This window comes from Halichoerus grypus, chromosome 1 (genome assembly GCF_964656455.1).
Source record: "Halichoerus grypus chromosome 1, mHalGry1.hap1.1, whole genome shotgun sequence".
NCBI classification, from domain to species: domain Eukaryota; kingdom Metazoa; phylum Chordata; class Mammalia; order Carnivora; family Phocidae; genus Halichoerus; species Halichoerus grypus.
The window spans coordinates 112,955,280-112,980,462 of record NC_135712.1 but is presented as its reverse complement, the minus strand read 5'-3'; the positions used below and the strand labels follow the sequence as shown (position 1 = coordinate 112,980,462).

The following is a 25,183-nucleotide window of genomic DNA, read 5'->3' as shown; positions in this document are numbered from 1 at the left end:
ACCGTGATTTGGAAAAATATGGTGCAAGTTGTAATTCTTTCTAATTAAAAACCGGGCAAGCCCTTAGGTGGGAGTCACAGCGAGCTGCCCTGAGTTTTTCCCAAGCCTAACAAAAGAAAGAAGGACTGGCCACTGCTTGTGCCTGCCAGCTGTGCATTGTTCAAGGAATCAAAATAAAGAGGCAAAGGGGTCAAGGGTTAGGAGCTCATATTTCCACTCTACATGACCCCGTCTCGGGGCTGGGGTGCTCTTGTCATCTGTTTCTGAAGGTCTCTCAACACAAGAGTCTCCTCCACCCCTTTTGGGAAACTCCTGTGTAGACTATGCTGGTGATTAATGAAAAGGGCTCACAGGAGACCTTCTTAAAATGCTTTGGACAAAAGGGTCCTCAGCACGAAGGCTTCAGAAGAATACCTGCAGACATTACTGTCTTGAGAATACAGTGGAAATATCTGTGTTTTCCACCAATCTACCTTTTTACAACATATCAAGTAACTTGATTAATGGTGTGCCACTTTCTATTCTTATTAAAGGCTGTCACCAGAATACTTAAACTTTCACACTTCGTGTATCGCAGAATATTTGGTTGATTTTTATGTTGTGTTCATTATTTTAAGGTCATATTAGGTGCTACTGGGTTGAATTCTGAAATCCCACTTAGGCCACAAATATTGGAAAATTATAAATCATGTTCTAGCAAATAACATTTAGATGTATATGACAATTTTTATCAAAATCTGAAAAAGTAGAACATAAATTATTAACGCTATTCTTGTGACATAGTAGGCGCCTGAATAAAAACGTACTTCATAAAAATCCAAACCTTGTAGGTTTTACAAACCGACCGTGAGGCTTTGCGTTTTCTCTTCCACAGCCAGCGCCGAGAGCGATGGGCGTCTCTCGGGACAATTGGTACAAGCGCTGCAAGACCGGGGGCAAGAGAAAGCCCTACCGCAAGGAGCGGAAGTATGAGCTGAGACGCCCCGCTGCCAACACTAAGATTGGCCCCCACCGCATACACACAGTCCGAGTCCGGGGAGGCAATAAGAAGTACCGTGCCTTGAGGCTAGACGTGGGGAACTTCTCCTGGGGCTCTGAGTGTCGTACGCGAAAAACAAGGATTATCGATGTTGCCTACAACGCATCCAACAACGAACTGGTCCGCGCCAAGACCCTGGTGCAGAACTGTATTGTGCTAATTGACAGCACACCGTACCGGCAGTGGTACGAGTCCCACTGTGCACTGCCCCGGGGCCACAAGAAGGGGGCCAAGCTGACGCCCGCGGCAGACGAGATTTTAAACGAAAAACGATCGAAGAAAATTCAGAAGTATGATGAAAGGAAAAAGAATGCCAAAATCAGCAGTCTTCTGGAGGAGCAATTCCAGCAGGACAAACTTCTTGCGTGCATCGCTTCAAGACCAGGCCAGTGTGGCCGAGCAGATGGCTACGTGCTAGAGGGCAAGGAGCTAGAGTTCCATCTGAAGAAAATCAAAGCCCGGAAAGGCAAATAAATCTTCCTCCTATCTTCGGTCATGTAATAAAGGTGTTTATTGTCCTGTAAAAAAAAAAAAAAAAAAAAAAATCCAAACCTTGTAATTATCACATTTTCACTGGTTGCTTTGCTAGAAATTTCTCAAGAGATTATGAGACATATTAATGAAAATCCAAAGGTGATTTTAAAAGATTCCACCCCCCACCCCAAATACTTACAAGACAGTAAAATTAAACATGCTGTGGCTATTATTTTTTCCATTGGTTTAGGACAGTGAAATAAGACATAGGCTCTAGTTCTAAGAGCTACCAGGGGTCCAATTTCTGGAAACCCTAACGTCTAATGCCTAACCTACAACTGTACTGATTAGGACAGTGTTTCACCAATTCCGCACTGTTCGCGCTAATGAGCCTGCAGAAAACTGGGAATTATCAGTTAAAGCTGCTGTTAAGCTGCTCCCCTCACAGTATATCAGCTCCACGACTTTCTTACTATCCTACAATTCAATATAGCATCCCTCGAAACAGTCGGCTTCTAGTTAACATAGAAATTTGTTGTGAAAGAAGGAAGGCAACGAGGAGAGGCCATATTTGTCTATGACCATGAGTATAAAATGCCTTCAATGGAATAGCGCATTCTATCAAATAGCATCCCTGTACTCTGTCTGCATGGGATTTGATAGGAATCTACTTTGGACCAAATGCATCCTTTCTTCCCATTTTCTGTGCTTACTCGCTTTTCAGAGCAAAAGGAGTTCAGATTTCCTAACCGCTGAAGTGTAAATCATAGCTATGGGACTATTGAGGCGATTTTGATCAAACTGCAGAGAAGCAAGAAGAAAAGAGTAGAAACACCTCTTTTCATTAAATTTCATTACATTTCAATTTAGATAACTAGGAACAAGACAGCTTTTTCCTGTTTTATCGAACTGTTTAACCTCCAAAATAGCCATGGCTATGGAGAAGTAATGTCTGAGTTTTGAGGGTACAGTCACACTTTCCAGATAAACTAAATTATGATTACAGGATAGCCTTTGATGCTGAGAGCGACACTGCAAATTTTCAGGTTGCTGAAAAACCGATGCAAAGGTAAGGGTTACCACAGTACGTACAAGGAGAGGGAAACAAAGGGAGAAAAAATTTTTTTCAAAACTGGTGCAAGGCCTCTTTGCTTATTTCCAGGAACAGTCAGCCAGATTTAAAGTTTCAGCTCATGTCCTTCTTTTCCTCTGAAATGGTTCTTTGATCACATCCAGCCAAATGCTCTTCATGCCTTCTCTGCCAGCCCTCCCCCACCCCCACCCCCACCTGTACCTCTCACTCACTTGTCTTGCCACCAGGTTAAGTAAGTGGCAGGGTGGTAGGAGGGGTAAGGACCTGACCTCGTGCTGAAATATGACTCTCTCATTTACCAGCTCTGTGAGCACAAATTCCTTAACCTCTCCGTGCTCCGTTTCTTCACATGTAAAATGGAGATCTGAATAGTACCTACATGATAGTTTTGATAAGCGGATTAAATTGTGACTTTATGTCAAGTACGGAACACAGTAAGCACTGAATTATTACTAGAGCCATTTGCATGCAGGCGTCTCCCACCATGCTCTTTGAAGGCAGGGGCCAAGTTTTTCTTTTTAAAGAATCCCTGAGTTGCCTTGTTTTTAGTGTGCAGTGGTCATAGCTCTCAAATGAACACCGAATGAAGGAAAGAATAAAGGGGCATAGACGGCAAAGATTGAAGTTTTATCACCTGATGACATCTGATGCTGTCTCAGTTGCACAGAACTATGGCTCTGCTCTCTCACCTTTGCTTCCATTTCTCCGCGGCTTCCACCCGGAATTCACTCCCAACCTGTCTGCAGACTGAACCTGAAGGTGGAGCACAACTTTCGAAGTTGATAGGTCCTTCCGGAAAGAGGGGAGGGATGATAGGTGCGAATTCACATCAGGAATATATGACCCAAGTGTGTTTCTGTATGAATTTCAATATGAAAACGTGCAACGTTTTCAAGATCTTGGAACTGATACTCTGTGATATTTATGTCAGGACAAGGAATTTTACTTCAAATATAAACTTTAAATTTGGAAACTAAATCACTTGTTTCTTAGGAACAAGGAGATAATACTTTGCAGAGAGAGAGGACCAAGTGCTTTTCACCTCCAGAGATGATCTCTAATTCTGCCAGAGAAATGATTATATGGATAAGTTTAACTTTGAAAATAGACATAATACCAGGCCCAGATCTTTGTGTGGGGGTTTCTGTTGGCAGTCACCTCACCTTTATCAGTGAACCTTATCATATTTGCGTGTCATAATCGCTGCCTTGACAGAATTAGATAAGCACCTGTAAAGATTTTTAAAAGACATTTGCTCCCTTTATCTGCAAACTGTCAGCACCTTTGCCTTTAAGCATGCTTGCCTTGCACAATATAGGTTACTAGTTTGAAGATTTGAATTAGCAGATTGTTCAAAATGCCAGTAACTAAAGTTACTGAAAATGCACCATTTTCACTGCACAAGCTTGGGCTGGCTGCCACTGGCCACAGGAGATAATAAACAAATGTGTTCCTAGAGATGGCCTTCAATTTTAAAATGCTGGCCCCGGCAAAATTCTGAGCTTCGTGTATTCATGGTAATTGATGTCAACAATTAAGAAAGACCATGATAATTATGTGACCAGCGACTAGGCTTATTTGAGGTGTAAACAAAATACCTTTCATGAACTCCAGATTGACTTCCCACTTTGCAAACATTAGCCCCTATTTACTTGCTGGCCTTTATAACATAAACATTGCTGTATCATACTATTAAAAGGAGTTCTCTGCTCAGGAAACTCAAGGCAATATCATCTAGCATTTTGGCATTCTCCCGAAGAATTAGTGCCTAGGGGAGGCAAACAGAACATTAGTGAGGATTAATAGAATTTTTGAGTGAGCCTTCTTTTTCCCTCCTCTCTCTGTCCCAGCTTTTATGTGTTAACCTTCAAATTATTTGAGCATGTTTCTTTGTGTGTTGAATTATTAAAAGTGGTGTATTTTTCAGTATCTAGCCAGTAGATTATTTATGATGGCTTCACATTTTTTTCCAACAGCCGCAGTATATTTAAATTTCTAGATTTTAATATTGTTATGCTCTAAACTTGGTTTAAATTCCAAGCAGTTATGAGATGATATGTCTTCTCAAAAAAATATATCCTCTCCAGGTACATTGATGTAGTAGTTTTGCTGACCCTCTCAGAGGGCACTTAAACCATCATCGAACATCTTTGGGATTTGATAAGAGATAGATTAAAAAACTCTTATAAAGAAGTTTTCTTTCACCTCACAAATGGTGTGATGTCTTGCGAGTAACTTGTCCGTGTCTGCATCTAAAATTTCATGGACTTGAGCAAGGTGATTCTGTGAGTTGCTTCCACGCTGGGGTCATATTAGACACTGTAGTGGATGGGAAGTCTGAGGCCCTACCTCTTGTGATTTCAGTGGAGCTCCATAACTGAAACTGGAGGGAAGGATGGGCTTGAGGGTGCAGCATTTTACGTGCCATAAAGTTCTCTGCATAAAAAGCATCAGATATAAAATAAAGCCTATAAACCACACCGTTCTGATGAGGTTTCCCTCTCCAACAGTAATAGCTATTTCTTAAACCTCAATCGGTAATGTCGGGCACACTCCAATTCCAGACCTTATGCAAAGTGGCCATCAAGTGGATTGAACAAACATGCTTCTGAAGCATTTTTAAGAATTACGTAAGGTGAAATCACTGTCATGGTCTCTGCTTTCATTAAAATAAAAATGCTTTTATTTTTTGCATATTAATATGGTCACATTCTGAAGGTCCTTTTTGTGGTTGCAAATTGCTCAGAAAACCAGCGATATTCCAAAATATTTTTAAGGATTCTTGTCTAAAGATATCAATTCTTGCCCGTAGTTAACAGTTCTATCAGGTATCTCCCTACTCTTTCTCACGCTAATGAGACTGGTGGAATTGTTTTCCTAATTTAATTCAGCCCAGCCACACCAATGCAATCGTCTGATTCCCAGGTCTTTCAGTTAGCTGCGGAACTGAAGTTCTTGGTTAAGTCGAAACTATTATACACATAAGTTGCCATAAATAATGATTCATTGAGAAGAATGTGGGTCATAAACATAAAGAATATAATATAAAAGATAGTTTCAAACATATGTTGCTTCATTTCTGTTCAAATAGTCTGGATAGCCTGTTAAGATGCTCCAACTTCCTGTAATAGAGAGTGAAAAGAACATTTTTCTACAAAATGTGTCCCTCTTGGTTATTTAATGTAGCAGAACAATAGCAAAATAAAATACCAGCAGAATATCTGATAATTTTTTATTGAGGAAACAGGGAAGTTAGGATGAAATGTAGGACTCTTCAACAGGAAAATACACTTATAGCTTTCAGGCCCACCTCAAGATCCTCTAACATTTATCAAAAAATCTCTTCAATTTTCAAAGGCCCTCTAAAGACCTCCTGGGACTATAAACAAAGGCTATATTGTATCCTTGGCTGAAGCTTGTTAAGTGGCTCATGAATAATACTAAATGCATCCTCCCCATAAATCTCCTTGATGTAGGACCACTGTTATCCAGCCACAAACTTTACTGACATCCATCATAAACTCGGAGATGGGAGATTTGCCATATGCATCCAAACAACTGCTTCCAATGTCCCATCCATGTGATTCTCTTGAACACATGAAGTCAGAGAAAAGAGAAATACTGACACTTTTTTTTAGTGCAATGTATTGAAAACACTTCTAATATTCTTTGCACTGATCTTTCAGAACAATAATTTAAGGTGATGAATAATCAGAACTTAACATTTGCAATAGCACTTCAGAGTAACTGGAAAGAATTGAGTGTTGTGAAGACTATTTTAGATTCTAGACATTTATTTTTTAACCTTTTTGTAAGAAACTTACAAATACTGTCTTTAGATATCTGTAAGTTGGCAACAACTTGGAGGTGTTTCTTCTAATGAGTAACCTATTTTTGACAATCTATTTGTGACACAAAACAAAAAAAACAAACAAAAAACAAAAAACAAAAGAAGAAGAAATGGATGGCAAGTAGAACTTGATGCATCTCAGTGATGTTCCCTGTAGAGAGGAAGAGGAAGTCTAGGAAGAAATCACCTGTTTAGAGTCCTTCTATGGTTAGAGGATTTAGTGGGAAGTTCTGTGTCCCTTGAAGGAGCATTACTCACCTTTTTTCTTAAAAGTATACTTATCATGTAAAACTACATCATTTCAACAAGGAAAAGATATGTATAATATCCCACAATGGACTCTTGACTCTCAGGGTAAGCATAAGCAAACTTGGACACTTTCAATAGGTCAAAGAAGTGAAAGACCATGTAAAATGTGTTTCATCCACTGTCCTGTGATTTAGATCTACCAGGAAAATATTGTAATTCCTACAGTAATGATTTAGTGATGTCATTGTTCTTTCCAGGAACTATGGATAAAGTTAAATTTGCTCTTCAGTTTGTTAATGCTTGCATAGAGAATGTGACTTTCTGAATGCCTCAGTCTTAGTACCTCTTCACAGTGACTGTAAATCAAGCTATGGTTATTTATGTAGACAGGTGCATATCAGCCTCCAGTTATATATGCATATAAATTTTAATTCTTCTGGAAGTCAGTAGCTTGTCTGTTTTCCATGTACTATAGGCTAATTATATATAACTTTATAATACAACTGTAATAAAGAAGGCTTCAACACTTAGTAGGTTCTTAATGTAAAAACTTAAATGACAATTAAAATGTTTGCTAGTGTTAAAAAAAAAAAAGAAGACCCAGGACCAAAATGGAGTCAGCTGTGCTAAACCCCATCTCAGCAAATCAAGACTTGGTATCTAATGTAATTGGAGTTTCAACCTCTCCCAGGAATATTATCTTAAAGCAGTCAATCTGAAATTTCCTGGTCAAAAGTAATGAGGTAACCTGCTTGGAAGACCCCTTCTGTCCCCCCAAAAGATGAGGCTTACCTCATCTTGCTGCCTTCTGCTTATTAAAGTCTTCCACTTTGGACAGCTCTTTGGATCTCCTCTCAATTTGCTAGATGGGATGCTACCCAATTCATGAATTGTTGAATAAAGCCAATTTGATCTTGAAATTTACTCAGTTAAAATATGTTTCTGATACTAGTATAGATCAAAAATATTAGATTAACCAACTGAAAGTTATTTTATTGCTGGTAAGTGTTTCTAGACCTGGAGTTTGGGAGATTTAGGTGGAACTATATAAGAACACATTTAAAACATGGAAATATTATTATTGTTGTTGTTATTGTTGTTGTTTATTGTTCACTAAGAGAATTTACAAATGCTAAAAACCAAAACAGTGTTTATTTGAATAGGTGGTTGCTAGAGGAATAGTCTTAGTTCAGTGGCAAATAATTCCTAGATATATCCCCTCACATTAGCCATGGGTAATGATTAGTACTTAGTTTGAATTACAAATCTGTAGTGTTTATATAATTCTATATAAGGAAAATATGTTGTAGAAGATTGAATACTTTTGTGTTTAATCAAATACTTTATAGAATTATAAATTAAATTAAATAAGTTATAGAATCATAAAATAAGGACCCATAATTATACCCTCCAGCCCACTTCCTCCAAAAAATAAAATAAAATAAAATAAAATAAATAAAATAAAATAAAATAAATAAAATAAAATAAAATAAAATAAATGAATAAAACTCGTTCAGGGGAAGTCTTCCAAACTTATGCTCGTGGGCAATGGAGGTCATATTTTGCATCATTGGCCAAGTATGTCAAACTTGACATGCAATGTCAACTGCCTTCCAAAAGAAATGAATATTCTGTTGATACAGCTGTAGCAGGATATGCTTTTCTTCCTACAGAAGCAATTGTCTCTATTGAAAATAATGAAACTATGGGAGATAATATCCCCAAAAACTTGAGGTTTATCCAGCATATATCTAAATATTAACAAGATAAAAATGAACTATTTGCTTACTGTATTTGTCCTCTTAATATTTTGTGTGAATTCATATACATGCCTGAGTACATTACATTTGCCTTGAAGCCTTTGGTTAATTATTTACCTGGAAGTGGTGATGATGTCATTAAGAGCTCTATAACCAAACGGCATTTATTTCCCATTAAAATTGGCTAATATTGGCACTTAGAAAGTTTTCATTGTCCTAGAGCAAGAGATGGCGATTTTTTCTGCAAAGGTCCAGATAGTAAATATTGTAGGCGCCATCTAGTCTCCATGGCAACTATAACTTCTGTTCTAGCCTAAGGGCAGTCATAGACAATACATATATGTAGGAGTGTGACCCTACGCCAATAAACCCTTATCTATGGACATTGAAATTTATATCTCACACAATTTTCACATGTCACAAAATATTATTCTTCCTTCAGTTTTTTCCCCAACCATTTGAAAATGTGAAAAGCAGTTACAGCTGATGGGATGCACAAAACAAAAGCAGGCAGTGGGGCTGGCTTTGGCCAGTGGGTCACAGTTTGCCCATCCCTATTCTAGAGGAACATTTGGACAGACATTTACTCCACAATTTGGTTCATTATATGCTATTTTTGGTGCAATATTTTGTTCCTCTTAAAGAATCAGGTTTATATATTTCTCCATACTGAATGTCAAGGATTAATATTTTTATTTTGAAGATGGGGAATGAAGAAGACAAGCAGTGAAGAAGTGAGGAGCTAAGCTATTTGCACTAAAAAACCAAGAAGGCAGAGTCACTTGGCTTTTGTTTTTTCAAAGGAAAGCTCTTTTGTGATATTTGGCAGTGTCTCAATAATGATGTTGCAATCTTGAGACTCTCTGGAGAAATGCAAAAGTGACACCCTCTCTAATATTTCATTACTGTGTTACTTTTGCTAAGAAAATGAACATAATCTGAATAAAATTAAGACTAGCAGTCAGCATATAATTTCTGAAAGTGTAAAATTGAAGTAAAAGTTTATTTTCTCAAAATACCATTAAAAGATGATAAATATGTTGATATGAAAGAGGTTCTTAATAATCATGTATAATTATCATGAGTATTTAAATTTATATTAACTCTAGAAGGAATTTTTAATTCTGTGACCTTAGGCAAGTTATTTAACTTCATTAAGCCTCAGTTTATTCCTACAGAAAATGGGTATAATTTTACTTACCATCTAGGATTTTTTTCAATGTTTAATTAGGTAATGCATTTAAAATGTTTAGTATAGTTGTAACTTGGAAAGAATAAATGTTCAATAAATGTTAGTAACTATTATAAATACAAATGTTTATTTCTTAGTTTTATTTTTTAATTTACTTTTTAATTTTTAGCATTGTATTTGAAAATAATGCATGGGAATAATAAAACTGTTATATTCAGTTTTATAATATTTGCCTATCCTTCTTCACACCAAAAGTCTTAGCCTGTAGAGGACGCTACTTGTAATAATTGTAACTGTTTTTTTGGTGATTAATTCCTTTTCTCTAAATGACGTGATGGTATTACTATTTATTGATTTATTAATTTTGTACAATATCTATAAACCTCATATTAAAATGGGTAAGGATCTAACTCATTGAAACAACGCTCACCTACTCTCTTCCTGATTTTAAAACATCAACTACCACTCTCTTCCTGATTTTAAAACATCAACTACCTTTCTCTTCTTTTTTTCCTTTCCTCCTCCTCTTCCTCCTTCTCCTCCTACTTCTTTCAATTTTTTTTAGAAACTATCTAGATATGTACTTATTCTTCTCTATAACAAGTACACTTAGAAGAATCATTGCCAACCTAAATATACATATCAGAATCACTTCTGAAGCATTAAAAAGTACAGTTATCAATCAATCAGAATCTTCAGGGATTGAGAATAGGTACATCTACTTTTACAAAAAAGTAGATTGATTAAATCATTTATTTTGAACTTAGTAATACTTTTTAATCTGTAGAATGAAATATTTCTTTAGGTCAGGAAAGTTTTCTTCTATTATGTCATCAATTATTTTGCCTGTTTTCATAATTTTTTTCACTCTGAAATACTTATAATTTTAAGCTTGTCTCCCCATTCTCTCTCCTTCAAATCTATTCCCTCCATTCTCCCTCCTCCAAATCTTCTTTCTTAGTTGTGATTTATGTACTTTTCTGTAATTTTACCAATGACAGTACACTCAGCTCTGTATTTTTTTACTTGAAGATGATGACACTGATAGGATTGTTCTCTTTTTGTGAAAAGATAAATTATAATTTATAGTATATAACTAATATTAAATTATACTTAAGGTTTGTTTTGTCACTGTACCTGCCATATAATAATCCCACATTTGATTGAGACTCTATCAATAAAACCTGTAGTATCTGAAACCTTTTTACATAGCGGAGTGGAGGTGGTATGATGGTATCTTATCTCTCATCATGAGTTAGTATGTATAGAAGTAACTGGGGAGGCTTGAGCCAAGACTGCCAGGAAGTTAAACTTTTCAGGGATTTGTGAGCCCCTTTAGAAGGTATTCACCTTTTGGGAAGGGAGAGACCAAGCATAAATGGATTTGTCATGGAAGGTTGTGGAAAATGGTGGTATTTAGTTTATACGGTCTTGCTTTACCGACTATCCCAATTGATTTCCTCATGGATCATGAGGAAATGTTTCCTCATGAGGATCATGTTTCCTTCTTCCCCAATATATGCACCATTTGCCACTAAGGCACTTCCGCTAAAACCATAATAAATGGAGGCTATAACTATTAACTTTTTAAGATTTTTAAAGCACAGAACTCAACGTGTTCAATGCACTGAAATTCAAATGGGGGAAAGAATGATTGATGTCACTTTGGTATGAAACAGCATTGTAGGTTTCAGAATACATAGGTAGGTTCCAGAACACATAATATGGCCTTGGCGTATGAGTGGCTTATTAGAGTTTTTATGGCCTTGGGACCCAGCACCCAAGGCTCTTTCAGTGATGATACTCTGTGATCAAACCATAGCTATTTTAGCTTTTGTAGAGGCAGTCCTCTCAGCAATAAATATGGGTAGTTTCAATGTAGACCTCGGCATCACCAACTTCTAGGGCAGCTTTGGCACCTTGATCATCCCTGGCAAAAGATCACGAATCAGTGTTCAAATTTAACTAAGAACAGATCATAATGTCATCTGAGGCACAGGAGACAAAGAACTTCACAAATAAATGAATGAAGATTTGAATGGAGAGTGGGAACTTCCTAAAAAGGGGATAGGATGCATAGTCAGAACAATAGTATTTATTTTCTCACTTACATGAGATCCCATTTCTTTGTATTTAAGCTTGGCCTGCTTAAAGCATGTGGAAGATGTCAGATTTGGAATAAAAGACATTAAAGACCAAAAAGGCATGAGCATGTGAAATTCATGAGACTCTCTGGCTTAGGAAAATAATCGTCAATAATCAATAAGTCAATTTTCCAGATATAAACACTGTGCTTACTGTAGCTTACAAAAACAACTGAAATTTTCCACAGTTCAGACTCAGAGCCCAATTCTGCTTATACTAGAGGCAGACAGGGGAGTCCTGCAGGAAGCCTGGGGACTGGTAGCCCATAAAGGTTTGGCTGGTTTTGATGAAAATTAGTGTGATATGATACACAGATGAAAGAGCAAATGGGTTTTCTTTACTTGATGAAAGCAGTGAATTCTGAAATTATGCACAGCAGGTACACATGGAAGATACTGCACAGATATCACACATAGTTTTTATGCCGAAACATCTGTTTTATCCTTTTACTTCACAGCCTTTCTGTGGGGAGAGGAAGAGCAAAAAATGAGCATATCAATCTCAATAAGGAGACCTTCTTTTATAGGGAAAAGTAAATGATAAAAAGACAATGATAAATCACGCTGCTTATTCTTCCTTCATCCATGTGTTAAATGTTTATTGAGTCCCTACTATGTGCTGGCTGGCCATTGTGTCACAGCAGATTTCTAACTTTCCTCCATTGACTAAAATAGAATTGTGTGATCCGGGTCATTTCTAGGTAATATCGTGAAGCAAATGAATGTTCTGCAGACTTTGCTTTTCCTTCTCCTGAGACTCTGCCTCTTCCATTCCCAGAATTATCATTCATTGATTCTACCTGCTAACACTTTACTCTCTCCTTTCAATTATAATTTCTTTTAAGCATCAGCATATTAAAGCTTAAGTCAAAATCCAATGCTAAAATAAACCAGTAAGACAATGTGTGTGTGAGTGTGTGTGTATGTGTCTGGAAAGGTGTTTTGGAGTGAGAGTTGTACTTGAAGGCCAACAGATCACACAACGTTGGCACCATTCTCTAGACCTCCAAAACCAAATTTGTGTACCCTTTTTTGAGATCCTTGGGGAAAGAAACCATTTGTATTTCCTTGGCCTCTCCACAGTAGATAATAAATCTTTTCTAGAATGAGTTAGACACTTTAACTTATTCATTCATTCAATAGCTGAGTACTTTACTTTGTTCTAGGGGTTTGGGATATTGGAATGAACAAATTAGACAACAAAAAAATCTCTGTTCTCATAGAGCTTACATTCTAGTGGGGGGCAGGGAGATGACAGTAAGAGTAAACATCATAAAGTAAATTATAGAGTTTGTAGTAATGTAATAATTTTCAAGTTAAAAAATAGAACAGCAAAAGGAAATTTGGGAATGCTGAGGGGTAGGAAAATTGCAATTTTAAGTAGAATGAGAGTAGACCTCATTGAAAAGGCAACGTTTGAACAAATACTTGAAGGAAGTGAGGAAATTAGCCACTTAGCTATTTAGGGAAGAGTGTTCTAGATAGAGATAGAGTATGTGCAATGGCCTGAGGTGGAAAGTATGTGGCGTATTCCAGGAACAACAAAGAGGCCAGTAGATAAGGAGCAGAATAAGCAAAGGGAAGAGAAGTAGTTGTTGAGCTCAGAGGGACCATAGTGTGTGGGGCCTTGTGAGACATTGTAAAACTTCAGTTTTTATTCTGATTAAAATGGAGAGCCATTGCAGGGCTTTGAGTGAAATGATTTAATTATCACTTTAAGGGATCCCTCTGGCTGCTGGGGCAAGAGTGAGAGCAGAGACTCATGAGAGACAAAGTCAGTAACTGAAGAGTAAGTTTCTTTGTTTTGTTTGCTTTAAATGGATAGCTTTGATTCTCTCCTATAGAATCTCCCCATCTCAATTAGCCTCTACAGCGAGACTATCGTTACTTCTCTGTAGGCATGGATTTGATGAACCCTGTGCTTGAGGGCAGTGAGGACATCCATCTCAAGGGAAGGGAAGAGCACAGAAGGGCAAAATAGGTAGTAACCATTTACTGCACTGGACTCTGCTTCCTTGTTCTTGCTTTAGAAACACCAGGGAATCCATAACAACAATAGCACAATAATAATATTCCTGGGCCCAAACCACAATAATTAAATTCGAATCCTGTGTTTGAGGCTCAGCCATTAGTTCATTTTAGAAGCTCCCCACATGATTCCCACATGCAGTCCAGACTCCTAGTCACTGTGCTACCCATTTGAAACTCTAGATATCCATCTTCTATGTATGATTTCCAAGATTACTCCAGCCATTTCTTTTTTTTTTTTGTTAAGATTTTGTTTATTTATTTGACAGAGAGAGACACAGCGAGAGAGGGAACACAAGCAGGGGGAGTGGGAGAGGGAGAAGCAGGCTTCCCGCGGAGCAGGGAGCCCGATGCAGGGCTCGATCCCAGGACCCTGGGACCATGACCTGAGCTGAAGGCAGACACTTAACGACTGAGCCACCCAGGTGCCCCACTCCAGCCATTTCTATTCATTTTCAACCAATGGGAAGGAAAAAGGAACAGCATGTCCAGGGCTTTTAAGCAGAAGTTCTGCTTGCTTCTTTTTTTACATTTCATTAATGAAAAATGAATTTTTTGCTCATACCCAATCAGAGGGGAGGCTGGGAATTATAGTTGAATCAGGCATCCATATGGGGACAGTTGTGTGTTGACCCACATAAGCGTTTGCCGTATGATCTCAATATCACAAGGGGGAAGATAAGTTTGGGAACTACTTGATATGGGCCATTTTTTTAACCCAGCCAGTTATAGATAAAAACTGAAGCTTGTAAAAGCTGAGAAACTGAAGCACTTGAATTCTAAAAGATTTTCCTTTCTTATCCATTCTGTGTCAAAGTAGTATTTGAAGGGAATGGAGTTGACTATGAACATAAGCATAACAATATAAGAATTTCCTCAGTGGATTGTTTCCATAGTTTCTATAACTGACACTGACAAAAAAAAAAAAAAAAGCCTGGGGTAAGGGAGGGAAAGTGGGGGGTCCTGATGTACTGATAACTTAAGCTTGTTAAATACATTACCTGTTCAATTTCCCCTCTACTGGAGATCCACCATTGTGGTTTTTCTTAAATGCAGTGGGTTAGAAATAGAGCATCATGATCTGACTCTGCTGTTTCAATTGTCTATTAGAAACAGTAATTGTTGGGCAAGAAGGCTGGAGATTTCATGCAGTCATCGGGTGTTCTGACAGTCAGTGGTAGCAAGACAACTGGATATTGGCACTGGGAATGCCACGCTGGGTGAATGATAGTCCTCCCTGTATTTGCCTAGCATACAGCAAGCACAAAGCAACACTCTGGAAGCAAGTGAAGAAAGGGAGGAAAGAAAGAGAGAAAGAGAAAAATAATTTTCCATTGTGGAATAGCCAACTTGAGGTATGAGGATCTGAAAAAAGCCTGCTCATATCAGTTCAGGGTGATTATACAATTGGAAGCAAACAACTCTCACAATCCAAAACTCACAGCTGCTTCTTTTGAACCTATGATTGTAACAATTGCTCTCTTTTTTTTTTTAAAGATTTTTTTTATTTATTTATTAGAGAGCGAGCGAGAGAGAAACAGCATGAGAGGGGAGAGGGTCAGAGGGAGAAGCAGGCTCCCCGCTGAGCAGGGAGCCCGATGTGGGACTTGATCCCGGGACTCCGGGATCATGACCTGAGCCGAAGGCAGACGCTCAACCAACTGAGCCACCCAGGCGCCAACAATTGCTCTCTTAATGAGAGAGATTAATTGACTTTCCCAAGGTCGCATAGATTCGTATCTAAGACTGGCAATTTCATCAGACTTTGTCTTTTAATCTTGCTTGATTGGTTTTATTTTATTGTCTCACTTTCCCTGATTCTCCAAGTTCTCTTTCCTACTAGACATTAAGTTGCATCGACTGCAAGAACTCGAGCATTGTTGCTCACAGTTCTTTTTGTATAATGAACCCAAATAATGTTTTTCAAATAAATGCATGAAAATGAAATAATATATAAAGAAGTTCCTCTCATCTTCATACAAACCAGAATATATCCTTTTATAACACTCTATTCTTACAAAATAGCATATCGAATTGTGGGAAATTTTAGAAAGGGTTTCCCCCAGGAGTAGTCAGGTTATCTCTTTCGGGTTCATTGCTTCAGCAAATATTTTCCCATTGATTCAGAACCCTTTAAAAGTAACTTCTCTTTTCTTCAGCTGGGTGAAAAATGGCTTGATTAGAACTAAATGGATGTAATTCTCCCTAATGTAACTGGGTATAACATCTGCTGTCATTTATTTTTCTTACTAAATTGTAACAGGTGAGGCAGGCTGGAAGCTTAGTTGTAGCGTTACTGCATAGAGACAGGCCAATTCCCAGTCTAATGTCAAACTACACTGGGTGTAGAAAAGCTAAGTTAAGCTTTAGGATTTCAAATGGATATCAGGGTAGTCTATGACACTGGTCATCTCAAGGACTACTGAAACATAGCCATGATGTTTTAGAATATTTTCTGGCGTTTTAGGTATAGACTTCTATGGGTTGCTGTTCTAGTTCAAATGGGTTGGGGCAGGGGTAGGGGAGAGGGTTTTTGTCCATTTATTTTTTCAGTGATATATCCCTAATACACAGAATAGTGTCAGGAATATAGTAGGTACTCCCAAAATATCATCTGTTGATTTAATGCCCAAATCACATGTGGATCACTTCTACCTCCATGGAAGGGTCGTGGAAGATGGAGGTGGAAAGGGGCAGCGAGGTTATCTGCAGTTTAGCTTAGGACCTAAAGTTTAAATATGCCCAGGCCACACCTTCTATCTGAAATCAGTGGCCTCCTTTTGATATTCACTCTTCCCTAACCCACTGACAACTACCCATCCTTCTAGGTCCAGATAAAATCCCATATTTCTACCGATGTCATTCCAATTTCTTCATCAGAGTGTGTGTGTGTGTTTCTTTTCTTTTTCTCTTTTTTGAGTTTGTTCGGGAACTCTGTGGAATGTAGCATTTAACACCTTTTATTCTTGGCCTCATTTTTGTTATTTTTTAGTCTTATTGCCCTAGCTTGACACAGTGCCTAGCCCCACCCCTTAATGTACCAACATACCAAGCAGGAAGTTATTAGGACTTTATTGATGATTGATCAAACCATATTACTCACTGTAGAAAATACATTTTTAAAGTGTGTTTCTTCATTTTGGCGCAGAAGAATATATGTAATAGAATAATGGAAATTTCAGTGCTCTTAAAACTTAAGACTATTGCTCTAAGAAATATCCATTATTTAAAAGAAATTACTCAGAGAAAAGGGACTATAGGTTCAAGAAGAAAATGTTGGGAAATAAAAGGTTGTTTTATATCCTATATCCTGTGTGGTGATTGAGAAAGTCAGTAATAGAAAGAGAATAAGATAGAGGGGGAAGACAGAAAAGAAGGGAAGGGCAGGATTGGGGAGGGAAGAGAGAGAGAGAGGGAGAGAGAGAAAGGGAGGGAGAGAAGAGATGAGGCAGAGAGTAAGGCTATTGTGGTATTTTTGGGATGAGAAGGCTGCTCTGATGATACAGGAATTTAAAAATATATATATCATCTTAAGTATTAGAATACATAGGTTTGTGAATTTTATTAAAGTAGTTGATTTTTTTTAAAAGGAGGAACAAGCAATGCCATTCCTATAACAGCAAAGCATTTCAGTAATTGTATCTTCTAGGCTCTCTGAAGGTACAAAAAAAATCACCTCTTACTCACAAGCATGTCTGTACGGCATATTAATTTAAAAATGCTCCTTAGCATTCTACTTCTATCAAAATTGATTTATGAAGTTGGAGTCTTGCAGGTTCAAAAAATGAAACGTTGGGGGTGCCTGGGTGGCTTAGTCGGTTAAGCGTCTGCCTTCAGCTCAGGTCATGATCCCAGGGTCCTGGGTTCGAGCCCCACATCGGGCTCCCTGCTCAGTGGGGAGTCTGCTTCTCCCTTTCCTTCTCCCTTCCGCTTGTGCTCTCTTTCTCTTTCAAATGAATAAATAAAATCTTTTTTTTTTTTAAAGATGATGTTAAATGCTGCATACAAGGTCTCAGTGTTTCTGGATTAGGGGACCCCCCTTTCATTGACAATTATTCTCTACTCATCATAATATGTAGACACATACCAGGAGCAGAAAGTGTTCAATCAGAAAGTTACTAGTCTTATTTAGAAATATTTGACTTTTAAATTATTAGCTAACAACTTTACATGTAAAACTAATTTCCTATATCAAAATTAAATCTAATTTCATAGATCAGGCACTTTACATTAGGAAACAAAATACTCTATTAGACAAATCTAGTGTATCTGAGAAGCATGAGTCCTGTCCATTAGGATAGTTCCTGAGTGATGCCATGCTGAATCCCTGACAAAATTATTATCTGATACCAATAATTTTTTCCATTGCCAATCTAAGTACATTCTGTATTAATTTAAAACTACACCTGGCCATTTAAAGTATAATGAATATATCTTTAAGGTTTGCTTAATGACATCTGGACTAGTGATCTGAAACCTTTTTATTGTGTATCCTTCTTATTATAAATGTTTAAGTGCATATCCCAATATATTTATTTTTTAAATTAAAATACAAGTATTTTTAGCCAAAATATGGAAAGAGCCCAGATGTCCATCGACAGATGAATGGAGGAAGAAGGTGTGGAATATATATACAATGGAATATTACGCAGCCATCAAAAAGAATGAAATCTTGCCATTTGCAATGACATGGATGGAGCTAGAGGGTATTATACTAAGTGAAATAAGTCAGTCAGAGGAAGACAAATACCATATGATTTCATTCATGTGGAATTTAAGAAACAAAACAGATGAACATAGGGGAAGGGAAGGAAAAATAACATAAGATGAAAACAGAGAGGGAGGTAAACCATAAGAGACTCTTAACTCTAGGAAACAAACTGAGGGTTACTGGAGAGGAGGTGGGTGGGGCGATGGGGTAACTGGGTGATGGGTATTAAGGAGGGCACTTGATGGAATGAGCACTGGGTATTATACGCAACTGATGAATCACCGAAGTCTACCTCTGAAACTAATAATACAGTATATGTTAATTAAATTGAATTTAAATAAAAAAACAAAAAACCCACAAAAATAAAATACAAATTTTTATATGTAATACACTCTTTACTTTATAAAGCATAAACAAAAATAGAAATGATGAAGTATATTTATATACATTTTTACTTAAAGAATTGACTTGCACAGATGCTAAGTTGCATGTACCCTACTTTGGAAACCACTGATCTAAAGACTATCATATTCATAAAGGTAAATGTACATAAGGCACAAAAGATAAAGTTCAGGAACTATGGTGAACAGAGAGCTTTTAGCAATATCGATAAAGAAAACATGAAATACTTCAATGAGGAATGGTGACAGGAGCAGCTCTGGAAAAATGGGGACATGCCAGTGGTGTAATCATTAACAAGTCTAAGAAGTACTATCAAGATTCTTTATCAATGATCACCTGATTCTACGGGATGTGGATATGTGTTTTCAAAACTGTAGAATGAACAAAAAGCCATTATGTAATAAATGCTTCAAGGTCACCTAATGTAACAGTTCAGTTCAAAAAAAGCCAAGTTTTTATGGTAAAGGCTGTTTCTCCTCTACTGAGACCAGGAAAAACACAATAAGTTCTGGCTTCATTTTGCCTTTTGTGCTTTTCTAGTGCTTTATGCTGTATTGTAACACCATAATTTAAGTACAGCCTTGGCTGAAATTTTCCTCATTTATTTTTTAAAAGTAATGCTGTAAAAAACACTTCCAGAAACATTATAAATCACATGTTACTATAACTGAGATACTTAACTAAATCCAGAGGCATTCTTGCTTTTCAAATAAATATGAATTCTGTCTTGTTTAAATATATATCCAGAATTAGCACTATAAATTATTTTGCCTTTCATCACTAAATATGCACACACATAAATACACACACATACACACACATTTCAATATAAATATTATTTTAGAAATTTGACTGTAACTAAATACTTAGGTACTTTAAAAGATTTTTTTTTTTTAATAAATGGATCATGTGAATTTCTTTTAGGCCTTTAAATCCACACTATGAATATAGCACGGAGTGGGAAACAGTGTTTTGTACACACTTTGGAATGGCAAAATAAATGTATTTGTAAAATAAAATTGAATACTTTTAGTTTTTGAAGATTAATAACAAGTGAATTCTCCATTACTGACAAATAGCCATACAAATTCCCGTTTAGAAATAGAGGCCCAACAGCAGACATAAGTGACTATTTGGATACCTCACATTTAATTATCTTCAGGGGTAGCACATTATTGCTCCTGAGAAGAGAGTTCTGAAACAGGTCAATCCCCAGCAGGCACCTGGACATTATGGGGGTACCAGAGTGTCGCTCCATCACTGAAAAATGTCCTAGGAATATCTGAACACCAGGGGAGAGAGATTTTTTTTAATGTGACTTTAAAAAAATTCCTCTTCTTAAGCTTCCTGATCCTCCTATATCATCATCCCAATGACATGACCAGTTGTCATTTTACTTTCTGTCTACGTAACCTCATGCACAGCTAGGAAATAATGATTTAGGACTTGAAATTCAAAACATAATGGTGTCCCTTTTTTTTTCATTCCTCATTTTACTCAACACCCCTGCAGAGTTGATGCAAGTACTGAGCTCCCTTTGAAGTCAGCTTGCATCATCTTTGATGGAGTATAAAGCAATAGGAGATACTGACTGCAGTTTTGAGCATCTCAGTTCCCATCTCAGATGATGCCGATACATTTGTCATTAAATGCATGGTATGAGTAAATCCTTGGAAGAATTGCCAAGCAGTTAAAATCGGCAGGTATAGACCACACATTTCTACTATAAAAGAATAGAAAAGGAAAATATTAACCTGTTTTTAAGGCTTTTTACTTCATATTCCACTTAGGTCATTCTTACTGTGGGTGATTTTGTAACATATTCTTGTTACTTGGTTCACTTTTTCCAATACTGTCAATGCTTTGTGAGAGGTTATGCTAAACAGATACATTTAGATGCCAAAAACATTTGTGACCTTGAAGGATGATGTTCTTCTTTGTTCAAGTAATGGTAAAATAAATCAGTATCTGTGGATGAATGCCAGTAGTGTTAGCTTTTTAATACACTTTGCTCTTGGCAATAATTATAAGCCACAGAGTGAAGATGAGAGTAATTTGGAGATAAAACAAGAGCGAGGCTTTTGACTGAAAAATTCTGTCTGCATTTCTGATAGGCGCTACTACTGATCACCAATCTCTGGTTCTCGTCTTCTATGAGGCAAATGGGAAAATTGCACTCCTCTGCCCCCTTGATGGTGGGCTTTAGCCATGGGACATGTTTTGGCCAATGAAATATGAGCAGAGGGGCTGGGTGAAGCATTCGATTACTTGAACTCTCTTCATGCTCTTCTGCAGAGATGATCACAGAGGTATGTGAACAGGAGCAAAGCCTGCCAGAATGCCAAGTAACATGTGGAGTACAGGTGCTGTGGAAAGTGACCAAGGAGACTGCCGTGGATTTGCCTGATCAAAAATTTACTTTTCGTTGTGTTAATCCATTGACGGTTTAGTGTTGCTCATTACCACAGCACAGCCCAACCTCTCCTGACCCACAGGTATATGGTTATGTGTACATATATATCTAAATACACATACAAAAGTTTAAAGAAATAGAAATTTAATGATCAAAACAAGTCAAAGTAGAAGACACCAAAAATCCGTTGGGGAAATATTCTACATTTTTGTGATTCCCCCAGCCTCAGTGGAATCTACTACTTGTAGTTCTGCAGTAAACGTCTCTAAGTCTTCTCTAAGCACTCACGTTCTACTCTTGTTAGGATAATCACATTAATTTCTATTGCCTTATACTCTTCTAAAAGTGGAGCCTTCAAAGTCATTTTATTTTTATAAAAATTTAGAATAAATTTTGATTGTTGGTGAAAAAAGAATTTCAAAGGAGGACTAGCAGGTAACAACGGTAGAGGAGTTTTAAAGAGTGTAGTTTATTTTAGAGAATGTCTGGTTGATTTGGGTGGCTAGATCATAGGTTATAAGAAGGCTGGGAGTAGAGAGGAGGATTATGGCAGAAAATATGTGTGGATAATTTTTTCCTGTGTTGCCTTAAGTCTATATATCACAAGATATTACATTCCATTAAGTTCTACAACATTTCCATTAAAAATACAATCTGAATCCTAAGAGGAAAATACTGACTACCAGAAACATAAGATTCTCAGAGGGCTTAGCAAACTGTATCCTAAATTGCAGACAGACATGTTAGTTTCCTTTGAATCAGTAATTTCAATCTTTCCCCTTATTTTTCCATCTAATTTTCAGTAGGTCACTCTCAAGTCAAAATTTAATTTTATGTGGTTGAAGTGGTAGAGCCAAAATGAAATTGCATGCTGTAGGGGGAAAAACTTAACCTACTTTTAATAGCCCCTTTGAAAGATACTTTGAAGACATGACTTACTCTCATAGTATGTTGACTATCTGAAGAATGAATTATTATATCCTTGTCAAATTTTAAATAGCATGCTGTTAAAAATATTAGTCACACAGGGGGCTGTTTGACAGTAATGTCACAGAAAAGCTCTGGTCTATATGAACAGGCAGAGTCTGCAACTTAATATTATGGTTCCATGGAGCTCTGCCTTCCATGGACATCCACAGAGGGGTGGGGGTGGGAACCCGCTTTAGGTTTCCTTGGAATGGTGGCAGGATTCGGGCAACTGATGCATTTTACTTGCTGTTCCAGCCAGCTGAGGGGGTCTTGTGTCTTTCTCCCTTCCATCCATTCCTGACAGAGCTTAGACCAGAGCCTAAAAGAAATGAAAAAGCTATCATTTCAAATGAGGAAGAGTTTTTTTTTTTTTTAAATACATCCAAGAAATGTGAGTTGAGATCTAGACTAGAGGTTGTAAAGAAAATGATCCAAAGAATTTCTTTTAAAAGAGAGGTTTTTTTTTTTTTCTTTTTCTTTCTTTCTTACTTTTTTTTTTTTTTTTTTTTAGCCTAAAAAAATAAGATTAGAAACTGGCTTGGATGAGCCCAACTGTGATTAAAAAAATAAACCCTTTATAGTTAAGTCAAGAATTTTTCCCCTTTTTGTTCTTTGACTTTTCCTGCAGGGAAAGGGGCAGTCTTTACCTAATCAGAGCAAAGCAAGAATCACTGAGGCAGCGGAAGCATCATGTAGGTGAAGGTCAGGCCAATTTTCCCCAAGTAATGCTGTTTTATCACTCATCGAACAAAGATTGGGGCCTTTCTTGCCTTGATCCTTTGTGCCTTTCCCTATTACTTTAACAGATCTGAACAAACCAGAGATTCTTCATCCAAACGTTCCATTTAGCTACATTTATTTCAAATCCTCCAAATTTCATGTCTCAATATTATAGCAACTTAAGGATGATACAAAATCCACGTGTTAGGCAGGAAGGCAAAGTTACCTAAAGACAGAATTGACACAGGACACAGTGATTGTTTTCATTGGTCCTTTGCCGTTTAGTGTTGGGCTGCCTGTCAGCCCCATTAATCCAGGCACTTTTTAGTTTTAAAGATTTCTGTCTTCCCTATGTCTACAGAACACGTATCTTTTTGGTGAAACATTGAGTTACAAATTGAATGATGTTACTTTTGGCAGCCTGGAGAGGGGTCAGGTTGAGAAGCCAAGACTATAAAACAAATACGCACCCTAGGGATGTGCGGTGTCCTAAATAAATGTGTTCTGCAGTTGCCTCTGAGTAACTGCAACAGGGCTGGAACACTCCTGGTCACGTGCTCCGCCCATTTACTCTCATGAGTAGATTTGGCGGTGAGGAAATGGGAAAAGTGTCATTATGCCAAGATGAAATTAAAAATTAGTTTAATGATTTTTGGAAAAGTCATCTTATTTTAAAAATAGAGCATTTTGATTTATAAGTAACACTATGGCACTGCTTGGTCCTGAGAGCTTTGACTCAGTTTTCCCATATCGGAGGAATTTGAAGTTATCCTGGTTTGCTTACTCACATGGTCCTCTCTCTACTTTTCTCCTTTTCATTGATCTTTCTTTTTCTTGTATCTTTCCTTGCCAATTACTTCTCTCTCCATTTTTTCCCTCTCTTCCTTGCCCAGAACCCAGGCGAGGGGATGGTTGCTTTCAAATTGAGGGATATATCTGGACCCTTTTCCCCCCTCAAAGTGGCTTAAAGTAAGTTTTTAAAGCTAGAAATGTCATAGCTTCATAGACATATTGAAAATGTTATTTTGAGGATACTATAATGCATCTCTAAATACTAGTGATCTGAGTTCTTTACAGGTGAGTAAATTTGAGACTCTGAGAGGATTAAAATTCATATTTAATCAGAAATACCTTGTATTCATTAGGAAAGATCTGAAATTATTTGGTGACATTTCATCAGCAAGTCATATTGCTCTCTATATTGAAAGAAAAAGAATTTAAAATATTACTAGTTTTTTCCTTTATTTTGGGATATACTTTCTACCACCCATTTCAAATCATGAACTTTCACAATAAATTTGCTTCCCATCCTCCAGAGTTCTGTTTATCTTCAAATGGAACAATTTCAAACCATGATTTTTTATTATTATTAAAATAATTCAGTGACTTCCAGCTTTATCACAAATATGGCTAAAATAAAAATGCTTACTACTTGGTAGCTTTTTACTTGATTCACAAAGCAGTTTCCAGAAACCAATAATGAATGATTCCCTGTGTGGCACGGTAAGCAACAGAACATTTTTATCTGCTCAGCTGATGTTTGTGTGCTCAGTTAACCAGCCCTTGCATGCTCTGTCTACTCTAAGGGTTGTGGAAATTTAAATACAGTAAATGCTCTATGACAGTGCTGATGTTGTGGAGTCAATTCATTTCCTTGAGTACAAGATCAGTTCACAATTACTTCAGGGCAGTCCATACAGGGCATCAGCATAGTTGGCTATTAATTAAGCAATAAGACATGACAGGCAATATATTTCTGGGCCATTTAACATATCTCTTGAGAGATTTTTAAAGCAAGGGGTTAAAGGTCAAGTGACTTTAACCACTTGAGAAGTTCACTGCCAGGATTTTTTATGACTACAAGAAAATTTAAATATGAATTATGGAAACTAAGTCAAGCATGGGGATTTTTTTAGTGTATAGTTAGGAAATCAAGTCAAAACAAAATTTAAAAAATGAATTTATGCGGTTCTGTACATTGTACTATGGTTTACTATCTATCATCTAATTTAATTTTCCCAGTGATCTTGTGAAGTCTCCATTACCTCTATCATACAGTTGAGGTATGCGAAGCTCAGAGCAATTTTATGGCCAAAATGCTCTGAACTATGACTTGGAATTATGAAATTAAATATTAGT

General features: G+C 37.1%; 1 pseudogene; it reads left to right on the top strand.

The window, feature by feature from the left end:
* Positions 1–852: 852 nt before the first annotated feature.
* On the top strand, positions 853–1,557 carry LOC118548019 (small ribosomal subunit protein eS8 pseudogene; annotated as a pseudogene).
* Positions 1,558–25,183: the final 23,626 nt, after the last annotated feature.